General features: G+C 53.3%; 1 protein-coding gene across 5 annotated transcripts in view; it reads left to right on the top strand.

Moving 5' to 3' along the window:
- Positions 1-419: 419 nt before the first annotated feature.
- Positions 420-22,532, top strand: part of LOC144945906 (transcription factor HIVEP2-like) — a 52,649-nt gene continuing 30,536 nt past the window's right edge. For 2 of the 5 annotated variants that reach the window (XM_078874543.1, XM_078874578.1), the window contains exon 1: positions 10,112-10,561. The gene's annotated coding sequence lies outside the window, so the exon portion shown is untranslated. Of the gene's footprint in view, positions 477-577; positions 1,116-1,350; positions 1,556-10,111; positions 10,562-22,532 lie in introns of those variants that run through there. The other 3 variants (XM_078874568.1, XM_078874551.1, XM_078874560.1) reach the window with 3 other exon arrangements.

Here is a 22,532-nt window from a genome sequence, read left to right on the forward strand (position 1 = left end):
ACCCACACACACCCACACACGCACACACCCAGGGGCAGAAATGCGGCGTGAATTGAGCAATCAATGACAGAAACGAGGGGCACGCAGACAGACGATGACAGAGACGCTGTGAGAGTGAAGGCAAGAGGCTAAATAGAGAATTGCTGGAGGAGGAGGAGAGACGCATCCAGAGAGAGAGAGGCGAGAGGGTGCCAAGAGATGGGGTGTGCAAGAAAGCCCTCCACCCCCACCCTCGATCTCGCTTCTATTTTTGGCCGTTCTGCCATGCCGACTGCTCCCCCCGCCCTCTGTAGTAGCTGGCGGTGTTGGGGGAGGGAGGGAGGGAGGGAGGCAGGAGGTGAGCGTGGGAGGGAGGGGGGAGTCGGGGCGGGGAGAGCGAGGGCAGGGCCGGGAGGTGGGGGCGCCATGGGGCGGGGAGCGCTGTGTCCGTGAGCCCGCGACCACCGCCGAACACTGCCGCTGCGCGTGTGGTGTCGGTAAGTAGGGGCCAAGGGTGGGTGGGATGGGAGGGAGGGATGGAGGGGGAGACGAGGGAGGGCCGCACACCGCCGCATTTTCCACCGCCCCCCCCTCCCACCACCCGAGGCTCGTCCCCGTTTCACTCTCCGCCGCGATTTCCCAGCCGCCGTCTTCCTGTTTCTGCTCTCATATCTGGGGGGTGGCGTTTTTGTGTCGTGCGCGCGCCGCCGACGCCGCCGCCGCGTAGAGAGACGAGCCGTGAGCCCAGAGGCCGCGCAGCGTCGTGCCAGCTTCGTGACCCTCCCTCGCTCCTCGCTGCCTCGGATCGACTCCTTGCGTCCACCCCCCTCCCCCCCCCCACGACGCGCACGCGAGACGGCGCCGCGTCCGGCCCGGCTCGGCTACTCCCCCTCCCCTCCTCCCCTTGCCGTGGAGCCGGTGACGAGAACGTGGCACGTACCTTGGGGCCGTGCAGTGTCGACTACGCGCATCCGATTGAACTCGCACCCCTCCCCCCAACCACCACCACCACCACCACGCCCGCCAACCCCTTCCACCACCACCACCTGAACTCTACCGCAGTTCCAGCAGCTCCCCGCTCCTCTCTCCTCCTCCTCCTCCCGTCTCCCATCCCGGCGCCGAGGAGCACTTGGCAAGTAAGTGGCGGTAATTGGGGCGGATTCGCGGGACGGTGCTCGTGAGTGCGACTTGGGGCACTTTGGCGAGCCCTGGAGAGGGCACCACCGGTCGATAGCCATCGGTCGAGCGCGCCAACCCCCCACACCCCCCCCCCTTACCACCCCCCACACACCAACCCCCCACTCCCCCCGCCGCTCGGCTCTGCGCCCTAGAGGTCTCTTTCAAGGACCATCAGCGAGGAGAAGGAGAAGACGGGAGAGGTGTCAATTCAGAGAAGTTGTTTCACAAGAGCCGGACCACCGCTCACTTTGGGCTCGTTGGTAATCGGCGCGCTTCAATGGAGAGGGTGTGAGAGAGGGACCTGGTGGAGGGGAAGTGTCACACGCTGGTCATCACCCTCCTCTCGGCTTTGACGCGAGCGCACGGGCAGCCCACTGCTACACCCGATGTCGCGATGGTAAGGCGCTTTGCTTTGTTTGCTGCTGCTGCTGTATTCGCGCATATGGCACATTTTTTTTTGTTCGGGGGATACATGGCGATGGCGAGGTCTGTTTGCCACGGCGAGAGGGCTTTGGAGAGAGAGCTCGCGTTGTTTTGCCGTTAGCTGATTGAGCGCTGAGTTTAGTGGGTTCACGACACGGTCCATCGTTTCGTTTTGCGTGGCCACAATCGCCCCACTGTGGCCGGTGTTTTTTACTTTTACATCTTTGAAAGAGATGTGCGCGTCGGCCTGTTGTAGATGTTCCGATGCGTTTGATGGTTACACCGGTGTCTTCGATTTACGTGCAATGAATAAGGACCATTGCCAGAAACGTCGCATGTTACATATTCATGTGTTGGGGGTTATTTTTGTTTGGTATAGATAGGTAGGCGGGTTTAGTTGCCATCTGGATTGTAACGTGCGCGCATTCGGAGGTATCTGTGACCACGTTCATCCCGAACCACAGCAATTGTCAGAGTCAGTCACGAATCCACTACCGCACTGCTGCTCGGGTGAGTTTCACAAAACTAGACGGTGGCTCGGAGATGTTAACTACCTCGCCTGGTATACAGCAGGTCGTGGGTTCGATCCCGACCCTCACGATGCCTATATATTGGGAGTTTGCGTGTCTCTCTCCCCGTGGTCGCGTGGATTTTTTTCTTTCTCGGGGTCCTCCGATTTTCCCCCCTTCCACGTTGAGAATCAACATCACGCGTTCAGAGTATTTGGCTGCTATACATTTCCACGCGTGGATAATGATAAGCCACTCCGTTGAGCTGTCATTTGTGGCCAGGTCGCTTTGTGACAAAAAAATATCCACGTAGCTCAGTGGGGCCCTTCACCTGGTTGACAAAAAAAATCAATGTTTAGTTTTAGTTTAGACGCGGCTGCAGTGCACCTGAACGACCGAGCGAGACTTGATTTTTCATCTCCGGCGCCGCAAGCCCCTGCTGTCACTGCTGGGTGTGGCTTGCACCGCAACGGTGCTCCTTTAAAGGTGCGTGGGAGGTGGGGGCGTGGGAGACAGGCAGGGGGGGGGGTAGTTGGTGGTGGTGGCGGAGGGGTGGATGGGGAGGCAGGGCCTTCAGGGTTTGGAGCCGCCGTGATTCATGCCAGCCAGGCCAAGGACACGGGGAGGGGGAAGGGAGGCGGAATGTTTCACGCAGGGCTCCCCCCCCCGCCCCAGCACTCCTCCGTCTCCCAGCCCCAGCAACTTCCTCCCTCCAACCGCGCTCGCCTCCCGCTGTCTTCGTCTTCCGAGATCACGCAACCGAATCTGAAGTTTGATGACGACGTCAGATGTTGTAGTAAGGGGTGGGGGCGGGTGAGGGGTGGGGGTCATTTTTTTTTGGAGAAGGGGGGGGTGGCAAAAGAAAAAAAGGAGGAAATGTTAGCCGAGGCTATAGCAAGAAAAATAATATCTGCTTCATTTTTTTTTACAACTTTGAACAAAAAAAAAGTGAGAAAAGTTTTCCGCTTGCAACGTGGACGCTGCTGACAGCTCGCTGCGGCGTGGCGTCGGCGGCGCTGGTGGTGGTGGTGGTGGGTGGCGAATGTTTGCGGTTCTGTCTGCCCACCCCCGCCTGTACCTTGCCCCCTCGCCGTGTTTACAAGCGCCGGGGTTTTACGAGGGCAGCACCCAGGGCCCGGTTACCACCATAATGGGGGGTTGACCGAAATGTCCGGCCGGCCGCTGGCATCGCTTGAGGTGGTGGGGGGTGCCAATTTTTTTTACCACCGTGCCGTGTCGCCCCGGCTAGATTAACACAGAGGCGGTGTTTCTACAATTGACAGGCTTTTCAGGCAAAACATTTGAATGGCTACATCACTTGGGCTGGCTGGTGGTGGTGGCCACCATCCCACCCAACCTCTCGTGTACCGTGCCGACCTTTACAGGTGCTCCTCGCTAGCAGCACTTGGCCCCAACAGTCTGTGAAGGCTATACGGGCGATCTTTGTCTTGGCACGCCTATAACCCAGCACTGTGGAGGCAGCGATAGTTGGTGGATCACACGGACGTTGACGGGACAAGGTGGAACAGCGAATGTGGACTATACTCCATCTGTTCCATCTGTACGCGATAATGTTGCCCCTTAGTACGCGGTGCGTCACGAGTTGAAATCAGTATTCATATTTTTGTTTACAACCAAATTTCTAACGGTCGTTCTGCAGCATCCATATGAAAGAAGACATGCAAGTGTGATAAAACCTAGAAAGTAATTTGATAAGTAGTGCAATAGCATCCCCATGGCGTGTATTACGACCCGTTGTGCCTAATTAAAATAGTTGTATTCATTTTTACTTTGAATCACCTTTGATTAACGCTCATGGTCAACATTCATGTCGAATATCTGAAACTCTCCTGGGCTTCCCCTTGATCGATTCAGCCTCAAATCAGTACCTTGTACGATGTATAAACATCGCCACAAGGGAGACAAAAGCGGCGTGGTGTTTCTCCGGTCACGCCACCCCGTCATGTGGCATTCCGGCCTCCGTAGGTGCTCGATAACAACACTTGCCCCCAACAACCCGCAAGGCTATACTGGGGATCTTTGTCTTTGGACGTTCATAGAGTCAGAGGCCGGATCACTCGACAGACGGATGCTCCCCGTAAGATGATATTCTGTTTGGTTTTACAGTGAGACGTGCTCACGTTGTTTCGCTTGAAGTGTGGTATTGAGTGTCTGTGTTGGTTTTTTTTACGGCTTTCTTTCTTGTGTGGAGGTCAGTGTTTATTGAAGGCAAGATTTTGTAGAACCAAGGCACTGTGGCGGTCTCGCGCGGTTGTACCGACGATGGGGACTTTTGGAGATTGTGATGACGGCGATCCAGTGACATTGCGATGGTGGTGGCGCGGTGAGATTGTAATGTTGGCCGATCCTGTGGGATCGTGGTAGTGGTCGCTCAAGTCGGATTGTGATGATGGTGATGGCGGCGGCGGTGATCCAGCGGGATTGTGCTGTGATGACCAGGTGAGATTTACGCCGTTTGATTTCGACCGTAATCGACTCGTGACTTACAAACAATGAAGCGTCGGCCCTGTGCAAATGTGGGCATGGGCAAATACTGTGCACGTGCCGAGTTTTTAATTATGATAGAGGCCATCAGATGAAGTTTTTGTTGGGTTGTACCACGTGTTGCTTGGCACGATGTCCGACGTTTTGCTCCGCATGCTGGGAGCTTCTTCTGGAACACGAAATGGAGCAGCTCACTTTCTCCCTCGATTATGTAAGGTTGCCAGCTGCTGCGCGTGTCTGATGTAGGCAGGGCCGGCGTTGTTTATGAGCTTCATCACTTGTGCATATATACTCAGGGCAGCCTAGAGAGGGAGGGGTGCGAGGGAGGGGAGGGAGGGAGCAAACGGGGAAATTTGCCCTCACACAAAAGAGAGGACTCACAATGGGCCTGCTACTCTGTCGCTAAACAATTAAGGGGCCAGCCCCACGTGGCGTTCTGTCGCGTGCCTCCAGAAACACTGCAGGGCGGCCCTGGGTCGGACTCATCATGCAGACGTGGTTAAAACCAGAGAAGGCTCCGGATCAGTTCCTGAAGAAGCTCTCGGTGCGTGAAGCGAAACGTCGGGCATCATGCCGAACAATGCGCGGCTATTATTATTGTTGTTGTTCTGTTTGTTTCTCCAGGAAAGCCTCTCTCTGAGTTTCAAGACTGTTTTTCAGCAGGTTCCTAGCATACTTTCGCAGCAAGGGGGTGGCAATATGGCTGCTGCGTGTAATCGCAATTGAGTAATTTGCAGGTAATTATTGAGCCTTGTCATGTTTGGCCAATACCAGTAACATCGGTTTTTTTATCTACGGGAGGAAAGCAGAGAACCCCGAGGAAACCCAAGCAGACCAGGGTGAGGGGACACGTACAATCTTCGACGACAAAGAGCCCCCGTATAGCCAACCCTTCAAAGTGTGCTCCGCTAACAGCACTTATCCCAACGGTCTGTTAAGGCTATAAGGGGGAGCTTTGTATTTGCGTGCTGCCCGCTGGCAGGTAACCCAATTGTTTATTATTATTATTAAACAGGCAGCCGAGTTGTGGTGGCAGGCGCAGCAGCTTCGGAGGTGATGTTGCCGCTTGAGGCCTTAATTTCTCACCGAACATTTTCCAGCTCGCTGATAGAATGGAGTAACACAGACGCGTAGCGTTGGGGGGGGGGGCGGTGGGGTAGCGTTGGGGGGAGAGGTGTGAGCCATCTCCCCCCCACCCCCCCACTCTTGAATTTTTTTTAGGCAAGCCAAAGAAAGAACCGTTGGCACAATATCGAACACGGGAAGATGTGGGGGGGGGGGGGTTTCTGTATATTATTAAATATTATTCAAAGTTCATCGCAGTCGCAGCGGTTTACCGGCTGCGATTCGCTCGGCTCGGTTTGCAAGCGGCGGCGTCGTCGGTTGATCTGCGACTGTCTGCGATGGCTGGAAGGAGCGTTTAAAAAAACTCTATTGTGGACGTTCAACATTTGTTTAAAACAAATACATGTAGCATCGACTCAGTGCCAGCTCCCCCTTAGTTGGTGTTTATACCCACCCCTCGACCCCTTTTTACACGAGGTCACGCTCGATAGGGTTGGAGTAGGCACATGACTCGTAAGCCATAGCCGTAGTGGCAGGTGTACTATTAGTAACGAATATTCTTTTTTTGTTTAGCAGGTAAGGCCCACCGAGCTACATACCTATGTTTTCAGAAGCGAGCTGTCTCTCGCAAATGATAGCTCATCAAAGTGGATTATCACCGTGTGGGAATTTATAGCAGCCAAATACTCTAAACGCACGTTTTCCGATACTTAAACGCACGTTGATTCTAAATGTAGAGGGTAAAAAAAAACGGAGGACACAGAGAAAAATCCACGCGACCACGGGGAGAACACGCAAACTCCAAATATACAGCAGGCGTCATGGTCGGGATCTAACCCACGACCTCATTGCATACCAGGCGAGTGAGTTAACATATCATAGCCACCGTGGCTATGATATGTTAACTCACTGTGGTGTGCCGAGTGGGGCATTTAAATCCGGTTTGATAGCGCCGATAACCAGGCCCGAGTCCTGGCCGACTTGCGAGCACAGGTGCGACTGTGCGGGCGTGCTGGGCACTGGTCGTGGGGTACATGTGGATGTGTGTGTGGAAATGGGTCGTGGACTTAAAGTGCACCTAGCCCGGCACGAGGGAGAATAGCGGTTATTGTGGGAGTTGTGTGGGCATGGGTCAGGAAGTGAGTGTGGTCATGGGTAGTGTGATCTTGGGCGAGTGAGTGCTTGCGGTCATGGTTTAGTGAGTGATTGTGGTCATAGGTAAGGGAGTGAGTGAGTGAGGTGGGTCATGTGTTAGGGAGTGAGTGTGGGTTTGGTCATGGATGTGTGAGTGAGTGTAGTTCTTGAAGTAGTTAGCGAGTGTGGTCATGGATCAATCGCGACTGAGTGTGGTCATCAGTCTGGGCTAAGACGTGAGTGCGTTTGTGTATTAGTGTGGAGATGTGTCAGTGTGTGTGTCCGTGTGTGAGTCTCGTCGCGAGTCAGGGTTGACACATGGCCATGTGCTCTGGTGGCCCGGGGCATCATGTGGCTGCCCCTGGCTGCTGATGATAAACGCGTGCGTGCGCCGAAATCCAGAAAAGGTCATTGCACAGCGCCGCAATGCCTGGCTTCGGAACAAAATATTCCGCTCGCTGCTTTGCCGCAGGTGTCGCCTCTGCAGTGAGCGAGGCAGCCGCCACACCACGCCAAGTCAAACGCGCATCGTTCCATCGCGAGACGTTCGATTCAGCGGGGGCAGACAGACATACTCCTCCGCACTGGGAGCGGTGCAGGTGGAGATGGCCCACGCTCGTAACCGTGTGAACGCGCGCCTTCTCCCTCCCCTCCCTCCCTCCCCTCCCTTCCTTCCTCCCTCCCTCCCCTCCCTCCCACCCACCCGCTTCTCGGCTGCGTGAGCACGGGTGGGCAGCTGGGGCTGTCCTCAGCGGAAGGTCATCGAGGACTTGGGCTCGACGCTGTGAAACTGGGTCTCGGGTCAAAAGGGCTCTAGGGTGAGAGCAAAAAAATGAAGGCAGTCAAACGAGGTGATGGCAAAGGTGCAGTCCTGCAGTTGCTTACCCCACGACACTGCTGGCGAAATGGCCACGTCCAGAGGGAGCTTCTCTCGGATCGTATTCGGCCTACTCTTACACGCTGGCGGAACGTCTTGGAAGAGTTAGGAGTTGAGTGTCCACACTTCACCCCACCACACGCGGCCTGCCGATCGACTCACTGTGGCTGCCCCCATTCGTCCACTGCTGGGTTGGACAGGAGGCGCTGGACCGGGTGGGGAGGGATTTAAGAAACTTGCGCCAATCTATCCACTACAGAACCAGGAGATGGAATCGAACCTGCGAACGTCCGGGTCGCGAGTTCAGCATTGTTAACCTTTACGCTGCGGCAGCATCAGTAAAACTGGAGTTTGATTGAAATCGGTTGAACTGGAGATGGTTGGCCACGCCATGAGCGACCACGCGGCCTGTGTGGACCGGTGGGGAATTTGGTGCTACGAAAGACAAAGATCCCCCCCCCCTATAGCCTGAACAGAGTGTTGGGGCAAGTGCTGTTAGCGAGCACCTATGAAGGCAGGCACAGCACACGAGGGGGTGGGTGGCCAGCACCAGGCCCCCACCGCCTTTGTCTCCCTCGAGGCGATGTTTACACACCGCACCAGGTACTCATTTGAGGCTGAGTCGTAGCACAGTGTACAAAGACAAAGATTCCCCGTATAGCTTTAACGGACCGTTGGGGCAAGTGCTGTTCGCGAGCACCGATGAAGGCTGGCACGGTGCACGAGCGCCGTGTACGCACACAGAGAGATGCACGCAAACACACGTGGTGGCAGTCCTGGAAGCACACAGAGGAATGATTATTATCGCTGCTGCTGCTGCTGTAAGTTGCTTCATCCCTGGCGGGGTTATGTAACGTGCCCGTCCATCGCTCTCTCCCACTCCTCTCCGTGTGGCTCCGCGCCTTGCACACCCACGCAGCAGCGGGGTGCGCGCTGCTTGCTGCTACTGCTGCTGCCGCACGGCTCCCAGAGCGTGTCATGTGGTGGAAGCGTGGCCGAGGAGGAGGAGGGAGAGCCTTGCGTCTGCCGAGGAATGTCAGCGGAGAGGCTTCGTGTCGTGTCCACTGCCAAGTCGGCTGCAGTTTAAATGCGGATTTTCTGGAACTGCCGCGTGAACGAGCCATCTCTCGCTCCTGTGAATCGCGCACGAAGGATAGCCATGGGCGAGGGGAGGTGGTGGCAGGGGGGGGGTGTGACACTGATGTGGTGTTTACTGAAGCGAGGCAGCATCGTGGGGTATTGCCCGCGGCTCTGTCCTGCTGCCACCACCGAGTGTCCCCCTGTCCCTCTGTCTCTGTCCTTTGCCTTATCCGTGTCTCTCTTGAGCGTCTCCGAGTCCTGCTGTCTCAAAGCGTCTCCGTGTCCCCCGCTGTCCAGTGGCGTGGCTATCGAGGAGCGGTGCATGCATTGGGGCCCATGGGGCAGGAGGATTCCAAGCTGCCGGCAATTAAACATTTTTTTTTTTTAAACGGGGAAATTGAAAAGGTGGCCCCATTTAATTCCTGACACTGGGGCCGATGTCAACCACGGCTTCTCTCCCCGGATGTCTCTGTGCCCTGGCTCCCTCCGCGTCTGTGTGCGCCACCGTCTCTCGGGGTGTCCCCCATCCCCGTCTCCTGCGAGTGGGGCCCCGCGTCCTGCTGTGACCCCGTTTGGTCCCCGTGTCCTTGAGGAGGGGGCACCGTGGTGACAAGCGGCCGCGCGTTGGCGTGCGTTCGTGGGTGCGAGCGTCATAATTACACCACGAGCCCCCCATCCGCCGCACCCCCCCCCCCCCGTATGTACGTGTATGTGTGAGTGCCGCTCTCACGAAATTGCTTGCTCCCCTTTATTTAGCCTTCCCGGGCCGGTGATGCTCATTTCTAGAAATCGTCACCACGGCAACCACTGCATCATAGCCCCTGCTGCTCGGAGAGAGACGACCGGAAGCGGCCTTTATTTAGAAACTCCGCGCCGCCCCGCGCCCCACCACCACCGCTCGCCGCAGTAGATTAGCGTTAATTTGACGCCGTGATCCGATTGTGGTTCTCCGCCACCCAATCCTTCCACCCACTCCCGGCCCTCCTCCACCCCCCCCCTCTCTCCCCCCAGCTTCCCCCCCCCTCCTCACCGCCTGCCCCTGGCGGTCCCTCCCTCCCTCCCCCTCTGTTGACGGCATCGCTCGCCCGGCTACTCCGCTCTTGCCCTCCCACCCCCACTCGCTCGGACCCACCCACCCACCCGCACGCCCTCCTCCGCGGACCCCGCTAGCCCCGCTCGAGCACCCGACCCACCTCGCTATCCTCCTCGCACCCTGAGCCGGTGTGCGGTGCGGCGAGTCAAGGAACAGCGGAAGAGAGAGTGAGAGAGAGACATGCGGCGAGGGACCGGAGGCGTTGAGAAGGAGGGGAGATAGGGGGAAGAGATCTAAGGGGGGAGGAGTGGGGGGGGTTGACTACATACGGTGCCAAAGACGTTCAACATTCATACACACGAGAGAGAGAGAGAGTGGAAGAGATAGACACGCGGAGAGAGGGAGATGAATACAGAGCCAAGGGTAGAGACGCAAAGGCAGAGAGCGAGGGACGATTAGAAAGGAACTTTGGGGAAGAAGAGAGAGAGAGAGAGTGAGGGTGGAAGTGAGAGTCACGAGAACCTAAAGGGGTGAGAGTAAAAGGGAGCGCGGCGGGAGGGAGGGAGGGAGTGCGAGCGAGCGAGCGTGAACGGCGCCGCTCAGTGACGCTCAGAGGAGGCACCAGCAGCAGCGACGGGCATCTCCTGTGGTGGACGCGACTCGGACCTAACACCACCCAGGGCCAGCCGGGCATCTGAGCCGGTGTCAGCGGCGGGCATCGGAGCAGCAGCACAGCGCCCTGGGCGCCCGGGAGCGGAGTGCGCGGCGGACCGAGCCGTGAGTCGGAGCGAGCCCCGGGGTCGTGTCGTGCGTTCTGTTGTCGTGTGGAGGTGGGAGGGTAGTGGTGTCGGTGGTGGTGTGCTCGGGATGGGTGGAGTGGGGTGATGGTGTTGAGGTTCACACACAGAGAGACAACGCTCGGCTTACTGCAGAGGAGTGTTGGGGTGGGTAAGAGAGCGGCGTGCGTCATCCTGCACGCCGAATTCGTAGCAACCCCCCCCCACCCGCTCTTACCATGTGGCGTATTAGTGGTGGGTGGGGGGTTGGAACAAAAAACAAACGCATGGCCCGTGGCGTCGTCGATAGACTGAAAGCACCGTTCCAGTTGTAGCTGGTGGATGTGGAGAGAGAGGGAGAAAGGTCGTGGTTCGGAGTCCTCTCAAAGGTCTCGCATCGTCAACTCAATGTGGTCAGTTGGCCGGGAGGGCTCGGGGGGGGAGGGGGGGGAGCAGCTCGCGATCACAAGGTGGCGAGTTCAAATCCTTGGTGGGGTGGTTGACCCAGCGCATCCTCCCTCCGGAGGTCGATACTATAATAATAAAAAAACAAGGATTCGTGCCACTTTGTGAGAAAGTCAACGGTGGTTGGGCCTAGACTCTCACCTGCCATAGGAATGTGGAATTGCCACCACTGGCTCTGCAGGTCTGTATAACAGGAGATTAGCATCAACGCCTCAATGCTCAGTTGAGCATCAAGTGGTCTGGCAAGTCAGCCAGAGTCTCCACGATATTGCATCACGGGTAGCCGAGTCTTTTGCATTACCTCATATCGGCCACACCGCTAGTAGTCGGGTAATATGAATTGCTTCTGCCCGCTTCGTTGCTGTCGGCTTCATTCATTTATTTATTCGTTCTTACATTTTGTTATTTTGGTGACCCCAAGTCACTGGAGCAAATGAGGATCGCGTTGGTGTCTTCAGCTCTCACCTGGTCAAACAAAACACACCTGAACTCATCTTGACTCAAAGCTTTCGTGACTGCAGGAATTCATATTTTTTGGGTTTTTCGGTAAAGTCAAGCTTTACCGAACGACCCGAAGAATACGAAAACCTGAACTCGCTCACTCATCATCATCGCACGCAATCGTTGACCCACTCGTTCGACCACTCACTCTTGATAAACGAGACTCATCCTGGTCTCTTGAGTTCTCAACCAGTTAAGCAAATGAACCGTGAAAGCTGAATAATAATAATAACAACAACGTTACGTAACGCACTCCCAATGAGTTCATTGGCTTATTTACGAAAAGACAGCATTGCTGGTGTTGCTGATATATTTACAGCAGCCGATGAGACCCAATCGGTGTACGCATCAGTCTCGTTGTCTATCATCATCATCATCAGCCATGATCAATCCACTGCTGGATGAAGGACTCCCCATGCCCGTGACCACCTCTCGCGATCCTCCCAGCCAAAGCTCCCGTTAGGTGCTGGGTGGGGTGGGGGGGGGACGCTGCAGAGGAAGAGTTTCTTCCGCTGAACGTGCCGAGAGCCGTACGAGTCGCGGAGTGTTTGCGAGCCAGTCGGCTTGTACCCACACACCCACCCAGCACGCGTGGGGAAGGCTGCCGATGTGTTCACGCCCTGGTCTGTCAGTGGTGTCTACGAGAATGGCAATGTTTACATCGGTAAAAAGAAGTTCCGTGTTTGCTTGTATTTCCGTTTCGAGAAACAAGCGTGGCCACGTGCTGCGTTTGAGTCTGCGTCCGTGTGATGCCGTGCACGTGTGTGCGTGTGTCAGTGCGTTCGTGGTTGTGGGGAGCGGCAGTTAGCGCTACGCTGAGCTACGAACCTGGCCACCTGGGTTCGATTCCCGCTCACGGCCAACATCGGTGACGATTACCTGAACCAGTAAGGGGCATCTCTTAGGTCGACTCAGCCTCAAATGACTACCTGGTGTGGTGTGTAAAACATCACCACGGGGAGACAAAGGCGGCCGGCCATGGTACTGGCCAACCCAGCCCTTCGCGTGCCTGTTAATGAACCTTACGTAAAACGTGCTCGAGAACAGCACTTGCCCCAACAATCTGTTAAAGGCTATACGGGGGATATTTGTTGGTGCTGTGCTTTTCTGTGTGTATATATGTTTGCGTGCGTCTATGTAAGTGCGTGCGCGCGCGCGCGTGCGTGTGTATGTTTCCATTCGTTGTAGTGGTGAATTACGCCGTGGGGAGATATTGCCCACTCGCTCGCTCAGTCACTTATCTGCCACGAGCACGCGTGCCCGTTGTACGAACACTGCTGGGGCAACGCTTCGGTTGGGGAGTCTGGGGCGTGTGGGGGGGGGGGCAGAGGAGGAAGAGGGGGATGGGCTGTGGGGTCTGCACACGTTCCCAAAGCCATTGGGTCATAAATTACCAAACAATTAGCAATTAACACGTTCAGCCGCGACCGTACCCCCGGGGCAACGCTCCCTGCTTTGTTGGGCTCACGGTTTGTCCTCTTGTCACCATTACAGTAAAGTCCCCGCATGCACACGATGAGTTTATGTACAGTATTTATTTAAAAAAAATTGCGTTAAACAGGGACCCATATATATTTTACATGGAGTGTCCTTGCTAACAACATCCCTGTACATTTGTTTTAAAAAGTCTGACTGCTGATGAGCAGTCAGGAGTGTGAAACCGGTCAAGACTTTTCCGGCTTAAAGCAAATATTGGTTGGTCTGGAAAAACAATAGACCGATAGACCAAAACACGTGTTTTATTTATTCGTGGAGACAGAGCGGATGGAGTTCTGATCGTGTTGGCCTTCACCTCCATGTACGTGACTCGCATTTACACAGCCGCAGCAAGAGCAGCGCCGTATTAAGCTAGTGCGAGGCCTGTAGCATATGTTATGAAGGAGCTCTAAATTAAAAAAACGCAAATATGAAAACACATATTTTATTTTAACTTGCATAGTAAAGTCGTCGTTTATTTTCATTTGCAATACAGCCAGATAATACGACAAATCGCTAACCTTAAACACCCAGTCGTCCATGAAAGTTGAAGGCAGTATAGTACTATAGTAATAGAGCAAGTGCAGATTCAGTGAACCGGAATTGATAGCTTCAAAGCATTTAGCGCGGGGCCCTTGAAAGTGCGGGGTCCATAGCATATTATACTTTTGCTACGAGGATAACCCGGCACTGCGTAAGATGTATCCTGAATGAATTTTGGGCCGGGTGCTGAAATATTTTTCTCGGCCACTGAAACAAGCAGACCTTGCTGAAATTCATCCTTGCCTATCCACTGGTGATTAATGGGACCCACTCCATGCTGCGTGGGTCACGGGGGTTATTTGACCCCACTTCACCACGACGGTCAGCGACGGCTTGGCGAACTCGGGAGGAGAAAAGCAGTACGGTACAACTATTTTACGTATTCTGAACTGTCCACTGCTGCTCCACAAGGTAGCCCCGCAACAACCGACTACACCTGTTAGCGCGGGAATTATTTGGTAAAGCTGCGGCTGATGCCTTCGCGGTGGTGCACAATCACGTGGCCCTAAAAAGGGGAAAAAATATAGTGACGTTTCGGGCAATAGCCCTTTCGCAGCCCATGGAGGGTCCAGAGAGTTAGTAAGTTTCTACCTTTGACTCTACCTGTGAGTCTGTACCTCCCTGGCCTCTCTACGTGCTGTGAAAGAGGGCCCAATGCTTGGACATTAGCCGATTAGAAAAGTTTTATTTTTAGGGCAGTGTTCTTGTGGAGGAGTGATGGTTGGGATGAGGGACGCTTTTTGGGCAACATCTTGGCGTCTCAGCGTTGCGAACTTCAGGCCGGCACGTGGCTAATCGTTCCTGCAAGGAGTTCACTGACGTCCCGTCGTTTGCTTTAGCCGCACGGCCGTGCCGTGGCCTGGCGCGCTGGACGCGTGAAAGGACAGGCAGAGGAACGGCAGCGATGGACGAGCGTCCATGGTCCTCTCTGTTGCAACCCTGGGCTCATTCTCGGCTGATCTGGTGGACTTGTGCTCGGCGTATGTTTGACATCTATCACGGCTTTCCCAGGATCGCCCCTCCACTCGTTGAGGAGGTAGCCGTTGTCCTGGGATATCTGTTAGTTTGCGAAATCATAGCAGTGATGGGTACACCCTTCTCGAGACGATGCGTTTACCTGCGGTGCCAGATATTCGTATTATTCTTCTCCTGTCCGTCCGTGATGTGGTCCCGATTTTTTGGGTATACAGCTCAGAAGCGGCGACGCCAGCGGATTGCGTTCCTTCGCCAGGTTCTTATTTATTGACTTATTTATTTTCACACCCCCCCCCTCCCTCCCCCACCGTTTTATTCTTCCTGTTTCGCGTTTTGCCGCAACATCAGCACATTCTCCTCCTCCGTTTCGGTGGCCGGAGTTCAAGCCGGAGCTGGCGCTCGAGAGAGAAACGTTTCTTTGAGCCCTCTGGGCGTTCGTGGCGAAACCCAAAACAAATCTGCTCCCCCCCCCCCACTCTGCTCCTGGCTCCGCGTGGCCCTCCCTGTGTTGTGCAAGCGGCGTTTCAGCCCAGCCGAGCTAGCACAGAGCGAGTGACGTATGAGGCCAGTGAAAAATATTCTTTGGTGGGAGGGTGGGAGTTGAAATTGAATTTTGTGGGGGTTGGGGGTTAAAAAAAATATTTTTTTCCGAATGAAATGTAAAAAAAGCACTCGGAAAAAAATCGTGCGATTTATCCTTGCGTACAATGGCAGCAATTTGTTTAGAAGCGAGATGGCCAATGTCAAGGTCTGCTCGACGTCACGAGAGGGCTTCAGGAGAAAGTTGGTGCACTTTTGCGGTCCCTCCTCCGTTGAAGGAGTGCAGGCTGCAGTGGTTTACTCTTTGGCGCAAAGTGAGGGTTGTGTCTGACCACAAACATGCAACATGCATGTCCAAACACAAGAGAGAGCAAGGTTATCGGCAGCAGAGAATGTTGTGGACGCATAATGACAGCGGCAGCGGCGCGATTGTTACATGGCTGTACGACGAACAAAAAAAACGGCTTGAAAGTTAAAATGAATAGAAAAATAGACAAACATTGCAAATTGAACAGACACGCTCAGGGTCGTGAGCGGAACATGGAGGTCAAGGAGACTGCACCTTTTGTGTATACGAGGTGATGTCTTGGTGGCAAGCTGTCAACAACCTTTCTTTGTATACAGGAGAGATATTTTGAGTTTGCGTTGTTTTCTCCGTGGTCGCATGTATTTTTCTCCGCCCCCCCCCCCCCACACACACATTTATAATCAACACACATTTAGAGTATTTGGCCGCTATACATTTCCACGTGACGATAATCCACTTCGTCGAGCTATCATTTGTGATAGCCAGATCGCTTCTGAAAAAAAACAAACATCTACACAGCTCAGCGGGCCTTACCTGGTCCAAAAAAAAATCTATACAAATTCGTTCCTGGGCTCGAGTTCCGCAGTGGAGAAGTCGAATTGGAATCATTTTAAGATGGGCAAAGGATCTGGACTGGGCGTGTTGTCGTCAGAGAGGAGGGCTCGAGAAGGAGGATTCCAAGAGGCTGAAAGAGGAAGGTGACGCTTGACGGCTTGAGAAAGGAGGGGGGGGGTGAGTGTGGCGGGGGGGAACTTGAACCAACGACCCTGTCATTAGGCGGAGGCCTCGCGGAGAGATCTCCGCTGTTCGCAAGGGAGAGCCGCGGGTGGCTTAAGGTCGGATTATCCCGACAGGACGCGACTCCGTGCGGAGTTGGGGATTATTGATCGGCTCCAGGGACGCAGCCACTGTGGGGGTCTTGACACACCCCCGCCCCGACACACACACGTCTAGGCACGGTTAAGAGCAAGCCACAATAATGGGGCAAAAAAAATGACTCTTTCGAGTCCGCATTTTTCTCTCCACACGGTTAACAAGGCGGTGTTAATGCTGATCATGCTAAAGACGGAACTTATAAACACACGTCAGCGCACGAACAGCAGGTTCGGTACTGATTCAGCAAGCAGCAGCCAGTAGCTGCACAGATTTAAGATAATTGCAGTGCAGTGGACGAAGTCTTCTTATCCGTGACGACGCGGGGAGCCAATTTAATCTGCCCAGAAACCACAGGGAAACGCATCGCTCGCTCGGCGGCGGACACCCGCAGCTCCTGCCGTGTGCTCCTGCACGGGCTGCGGTGACCAGGTGGGGGCCAGGTGCGGCCAGGTGTAGCGCCACGTGGAGAGGGGGGGCGGGTGGGGGTGGGAGGATATCTGCCCCCCCCCCCCATTCCCCCCACTCCCTGTAGAGCACGTGTCCCAGTTTACGCAGGAGCGTTCGTGCGCGCACGCATCGCCCGCCCGCCCACACCTGCTCCGTCTCCGCCGCGACGATAGATTTGTTTTTGTTTTTCCGAGTCTCTGTCAACACCGCCCCCCCTCCAGGGGGGAGGAGGGGGGGTCTTGCGATAATGGATCCGACTGGCGCATCTCTTTCTCTCTTTCTGTCCGTCTAACCGGGTCCGTCGGTCGCGGTCAAAATTCACTCCGGCCCCGACGGGACGCAAACGTTGAGGTGAAAGGTTTTAATTGAAATTCGCGAGATGTGTGGCGAATGTCTCCGTTCGGCCCATCCCTCGTGTGATTTATGGCTCGTGGCAGTCCGTTATTGGGTGTACGATGTCAGTGATGAATGTATGTCTTCCCACAGCCTTTCGAGTTTTGCTCGTCCTCCAAGTGCAGCTGCTAAACTTTGGTCTTGCTTCATTGTCCGATCTTCCATCGTCTGTGACGGTCACCCCGAAGCGTTCTAAAGAGGTGGTTAAATTTCGATTTAAAGCTTTCGTGACTGCAGGGATTCATCTTCTTGGTTCTTTCTGTAAAGTCACGTAGAATGGAAATAATAAAATAATACAAATAAAACATAATAAAATAATTCTCACGACGTTTCGTGTAGTACTAATCACATACCTGCACTTCCCATAAATATGCTAAATTCATCTTGATATGCAAATTCCTTTGTCAAGGCGCTCTTCCCCCTCCAACCCAGCTTAAATATACGCTGCCAAGCCTGGTGGTGTTCATTCAGACGCTGTCTTTCTGACAGACCTGTTCTTCACCTGAGGACGGCTGCTTGCGTTGTGGCCGAAACGTCGTGAGAATTATTTTATAATGTTTTATTTTTATTATTTTATTATTTCCATTCTACGTGACTTTACCGAAAGAACCAAGAAGACGTTCTAAAGAGTTTGCCCCCATTCCACCGTCACCTGACCTTACATCGACGTCAGACTCCAGTTTTTCCTGCTATCACCGCCTTCATCTCTTCCGTGTTGGTTTCCAAAAACCATGAGGTTATGACGCCATTCGTTGCAAATCTTGATATTCGATCTGCGAGTTCTTTCTCCGCTTCCTGGAATCACGTCTGTGTCATCTGCGAACCCAAGAGTGTGTATATTTCCTCCTCCAGCAACAGACACTGTGCCTTCGAGGTGTATCAGTGCGTCTACCATCATTTCTTCTCCCGAGATGCACGTCTAGCCATCCGCACCCACCGTCCTCAAGCCGCAGATGAAGTTCTGACCCGCCCCGACTGGACATATGTGATAAAAAATTAACCCGTAAAAACAAAGTTTTTCTCTATAAATCCTTTATATGCTTGGCGGCTAGAGTCCTCTCGTCCTCTGGCTTGAGATGGCTGCCACCGATGGGTCAGATGATTGCCTGCCACCATTAAGCAATTGGTAATTAAATATAATTTATTTTTTCCTAAAAAGTGTAAAATTTTGGAAAAAACATTTCATGAAAATACATTGTCACGCACAACGAGTCTGTGTGCAAAATGTCAGCTCGATTGGATCACGGGAAGTGGGTTAAAAAACGACCGAAAGATTTGCACGGTCGTAAGCGCGCAAGCAAGCAAGTGAACTTAATATAAAGGATTTAAAAATAGAGCTTTATAGCTCATCGGATTCCTCCAGTATAAATACATATTCAGATTTTGATTCTGAGATGCTAACAGCTCATGAGGCCAGATCCATATGTGAAGGGCGGCTTCCAGGAATCATCCAAGTGATTTTTTCCTCACTCCATCTAGGGGGGGGCGGGGGAGGAGGGTTGGGGCAAGCTGCACACACAGAGTGGAAATGGGGGGGGAGGGGGGGCAGGTGGGACTACCTCGCCTGGTATACAGGAGGCCTTGGGTTCAATCCCAACCCTGACACCTGCTGCTGTATATTTGGAGTTTGCGTGTCTCTCTCTCCGTGGTGAGATGTTAACTACCTCGCCTGGTATACAGGAGGCCTTTGGTTCAATCCCAACCCTGATGTCTGCTGTATATTTGGAGTTTGCGTGTCTCTCTCTCCGTGGTGAGATGTTAACTACCTCGCTTGGTATACAGGAGGCCTTGGGTTCAATCCCAACCCTAGACACCTGCTGCTGTATATTTGGAGTTTGCGTGTCTCTCTCTCCGTGGTGAGATGTTAACTACCTCGCCTGGTATACAGGAGGCCTTGGGTTCAATTTCGACCCTGACGCCTGCTGTATATTTGGAGTTTGCTTCTCTCTCTCTCCGTGGTGAGATGTTAACTACCTCGCCTGGTATACAGGAGGCCTTGGGTTCAATCCCAACCCTGACGCCTCCTGTATATTTGGAGTTTGCGTGTCTCTCTCTGCGTGGTGAGATGTTAACTACCTCGCCTGGTATACAGGAGGCCTTGGGTTCAATCCCAACCCTGACGCCTCCTGTACATTTGGAGTTTGCGTGTCTCTCTCTCCGTGGTGAGATGTTAACTACCTCGCCTGGTATACAGGAGGCCTTGGGTTCAATCCCAACCCTGACGCCTCCTGTATATTTGGAGTTTGCGTGTCTCTCTCTCCGTGGTGAGATGTTAACTACCTCGCCTGGTATACAGGAGGCCTTGGGTTCAATCCCAACCCTGACGCCTGCTGTATATTTGGAGTTGGTGTGTCTCTCTCTCCCCATGGTCGCGTAGATTTTTCTCCGGGTCCTCCGATTTTTCCCTCCACATTTAGAATCAACGTGCGTTTACCGAATTTGGCTGCTATACATGTCCACGTGATGATAAGCCACTTCGTTGAGCTATAATTTGTGGCCAGATCGCTTCTGAAAAAGAGCTACACAGCTCAGTAGGCCTTACCAGGTACAATAAAATATAGTTTAGTTTAGGTAAACAAGCTTAAATAGATATAATACATATACATCTTGACTTAAAGCTTTCGTGACTGCAGAAATTCATATTCTTTGTGTCTTTCGGTAAAATCACAACACAAGCAATCGTCCTCCTTATGACCATTGCTTGTGTTTTGATCGAAACGTCGTAATTTTTTGTTATTTTCTTTGAACCTATATACGTGACTTTACCAAAAGACCCAACGAATATAATACATACAATCTTGGTTTGAAGCTTTCGTGACTGCAGGAATCCATACTCTTGGGTTCTTTCGATAAAGTCACGTAGGTAGAAAAATTTAATAAAACCAAAAAGAATATATCAATAATATAGTGATGTATTATTATTTTTTGTTTCATTTAATTTTTCTACAATATGTGACTTTACCGAAAGAACCAAATAATATAATACATATATACACACACACACGAAGTGTTTGGTAGAGGATTGGGCGTTGAGGGCCCAAAGAGTAACGGATTTTCATCTCTTTTTTTCTTGGCGCAAGCCAGACTTGTAATTACGGGTTTAACTTAAAAAAAAAATGCACCGTTGCCAGCCGACCTGTTTTCTGCCCTCAAAAATGCACACGTTTGTTGCCGAGACGCAAATTAATTAAGGGCAGGAAAAAGCTGGGTTCTAGGAACAAGGCTGTGTTTACACCGGCCCCGTGAAGTGGGTTGTGTTTCACGAATGCAGCGAGGAAGATTGATTAGGCCGGGGGGGGGGGGGTAGGTAACGAGGCCTTGCAGTTGCCTGGTGTTAATGTGCAATCATAACGGGCGTTTGTAGAGGGGGGTTTTTTTTGGAGAGGGGAGGGTAGTGAAGGTAGCAGCACCCAGCAGGTTAATGTTAATACTTGTTATGATTTACAAAAAAGAAAAATCAGTACAACAACAAGTTTGGGTTTGGCAATGTTTGCTCGTTATATGCGAAAAGTAAATTGAGAATATTTTGGGAAAGTGTCGAGTACATGGCAGTGTGCGTGTGTGTCATCAGTCATCTCAGTCAACCAACGCAGGGGCACCTGGGTCTGTCCCGTGACCTCCTGCCAGCGAGCCCTCGACAAATCACGTGATAGCCTCGTGGTGCACCTGGCCTGGCACGAGCACCGTGGTGACGTCACCGCCACTTAGTGGCGAACGGTGGTGATTGTTGTTTGTGGTGGTGGTTGTGGTTCGCGTGGTGGTGCCCCTGTGTGTGACTCTGCCTCTGGTGGTGTGCGTTCGTGGTGGTGTGCGTGTGTGCATGTGGCAGGGTGTGCGGTAGCGACTGTGTGGTGGTGCTGGCCCCCCACCCCTTTGTGTGCCATGCCGACTTTCATAAGTGCTCGCTAACAGTACTTGCTCCAAAAGTGATGTTAAGGTTATAGGGTGGGTGTTTGTCTTGTGTGGTGGTGGTGTATGTATCCATAATAAAGGGTTTTTTTGGGGTTAGATCGCGTAAATATAAATGTGTGGTTAAACCCGCCACCACCCAACACAGCGAATCACTAGGGGTTGTCACGTAAACAAAACGTGCCAATTAGTTACTAATTCAGCACATCGTGTGTTGCAGAGTGGTGATTATAACCAGCTTCATCAGGCGATAGTCAGAATTATGATTAGATCTCTGACCCCCAGGAAGAGGCCTGTAGGTTTGCTGAGCGTTTCTGTGACATATTAGGGGGGGGGGGGGGTCCCTCAGGCCAGATAACATCACAGGGCAAGGTGGGGATGATCCTGCTGGGGCTGCGGTGCCTCAAATATTGTAAGTAGCTACTTCCTGTGAGTGGCTGGCCGAGGTGCCATCTGTTGAGGAAGTACAAAGAGTGATCCTGAGTCTGAGACCAGAAAATTGCTGAGGGATGGGTGGCATTTGTTTCAGACTGCCCAATATCACATACTCACACGAGGAGAGGCTTGTCGGCACCCCAATGTTGTTTCAGGCCAGGGCAGTTCTACGCAGACGCTATATTCTCTGTCCGTCTGCTACAGCAGAGGTGTAAGCAATTTCAACGAAACCTCCATCTCTGCTTTATTGACCTCGTCAAGGTCTATGATATCATCAATAGGCCAGGCATCTGGGTTGTTCTTTTTTGCTTTTGGGGTCCTGACTCTCTGCTCACAATCATCGTGGACATTTATAATGGTGGGCAGGCCTGGGTAAAGCTACGCGGCCAGGAGTCAGAGCCATTCCCTGTTCACCTATGGGTACGGCAGGGATGTCCTGCGGCTCCTACATTATTTAACTTCCTTTTCATTCTCATAGTTCGAGAAGCTTTCCATGGCTTTCCCAGAGTAATTTTCCTCTGCTAAGGATACAATTGGAGGCTGATTTATGCCCGGGTGTGGTCAAGGGATGGCTGCCGATTGTTCAACCATGTAAGTATGCTGGCAATCTGGTAATTGCTGCTCATTCTGAGTTAGAGGCTCTGCTGTTGAACCTGGAGCATGTCACGAAGAGGCGGGGCCTTACCATGAGCCCCACCAAGATCAGCATCTGTGCATGAGGCTCTTTAAGGACGCTACTGGGCAGTTGGAGGCAGTCGCCCTCCGGCAACAGCGTTGTGCAGCGGAGCGACACAACAACACCGACTTGGGGACACAGTAGGGAGCACAGGTGGTGCATCAGCCAGTCATATCAGTCCGTCGATGCACCTGGGTCTGTCCCGTGCACCACCGGCCAGTGAGCCTTCAACACTTGACGCGGCCTCAAAGGGCACCAAGCGCGGTGTTGGTAACGTCGTCGCCGCCGTGAAGTGGCCAACTGCGGCGGCGGCTGTTGTTGTTGTTGTTGCACGGGCACGCGCCCGGCGTGCGCGTGCCTGTGCTTGCGCGTGCCCGTGCTTGCGCGTGCCCGTGCTTGCGCGTGTGTGTGTGTGTGGGGGGGGGTTTG

Source organism: Lampetra fluviatilis, chromosome 2 (assembly GCF_964198595.1).
Source record: "Lampetra fluviatilis chromosome 2, kcLamFluv1.1, whole genome shotgun sequence".
Lineage (NCBI taxonomy): Eukaryota > Metazoa > Chordata > Hyperoartia > Petromyzontiformes > Petromyzontidae > Lampetra > Lampetra fluviatilis.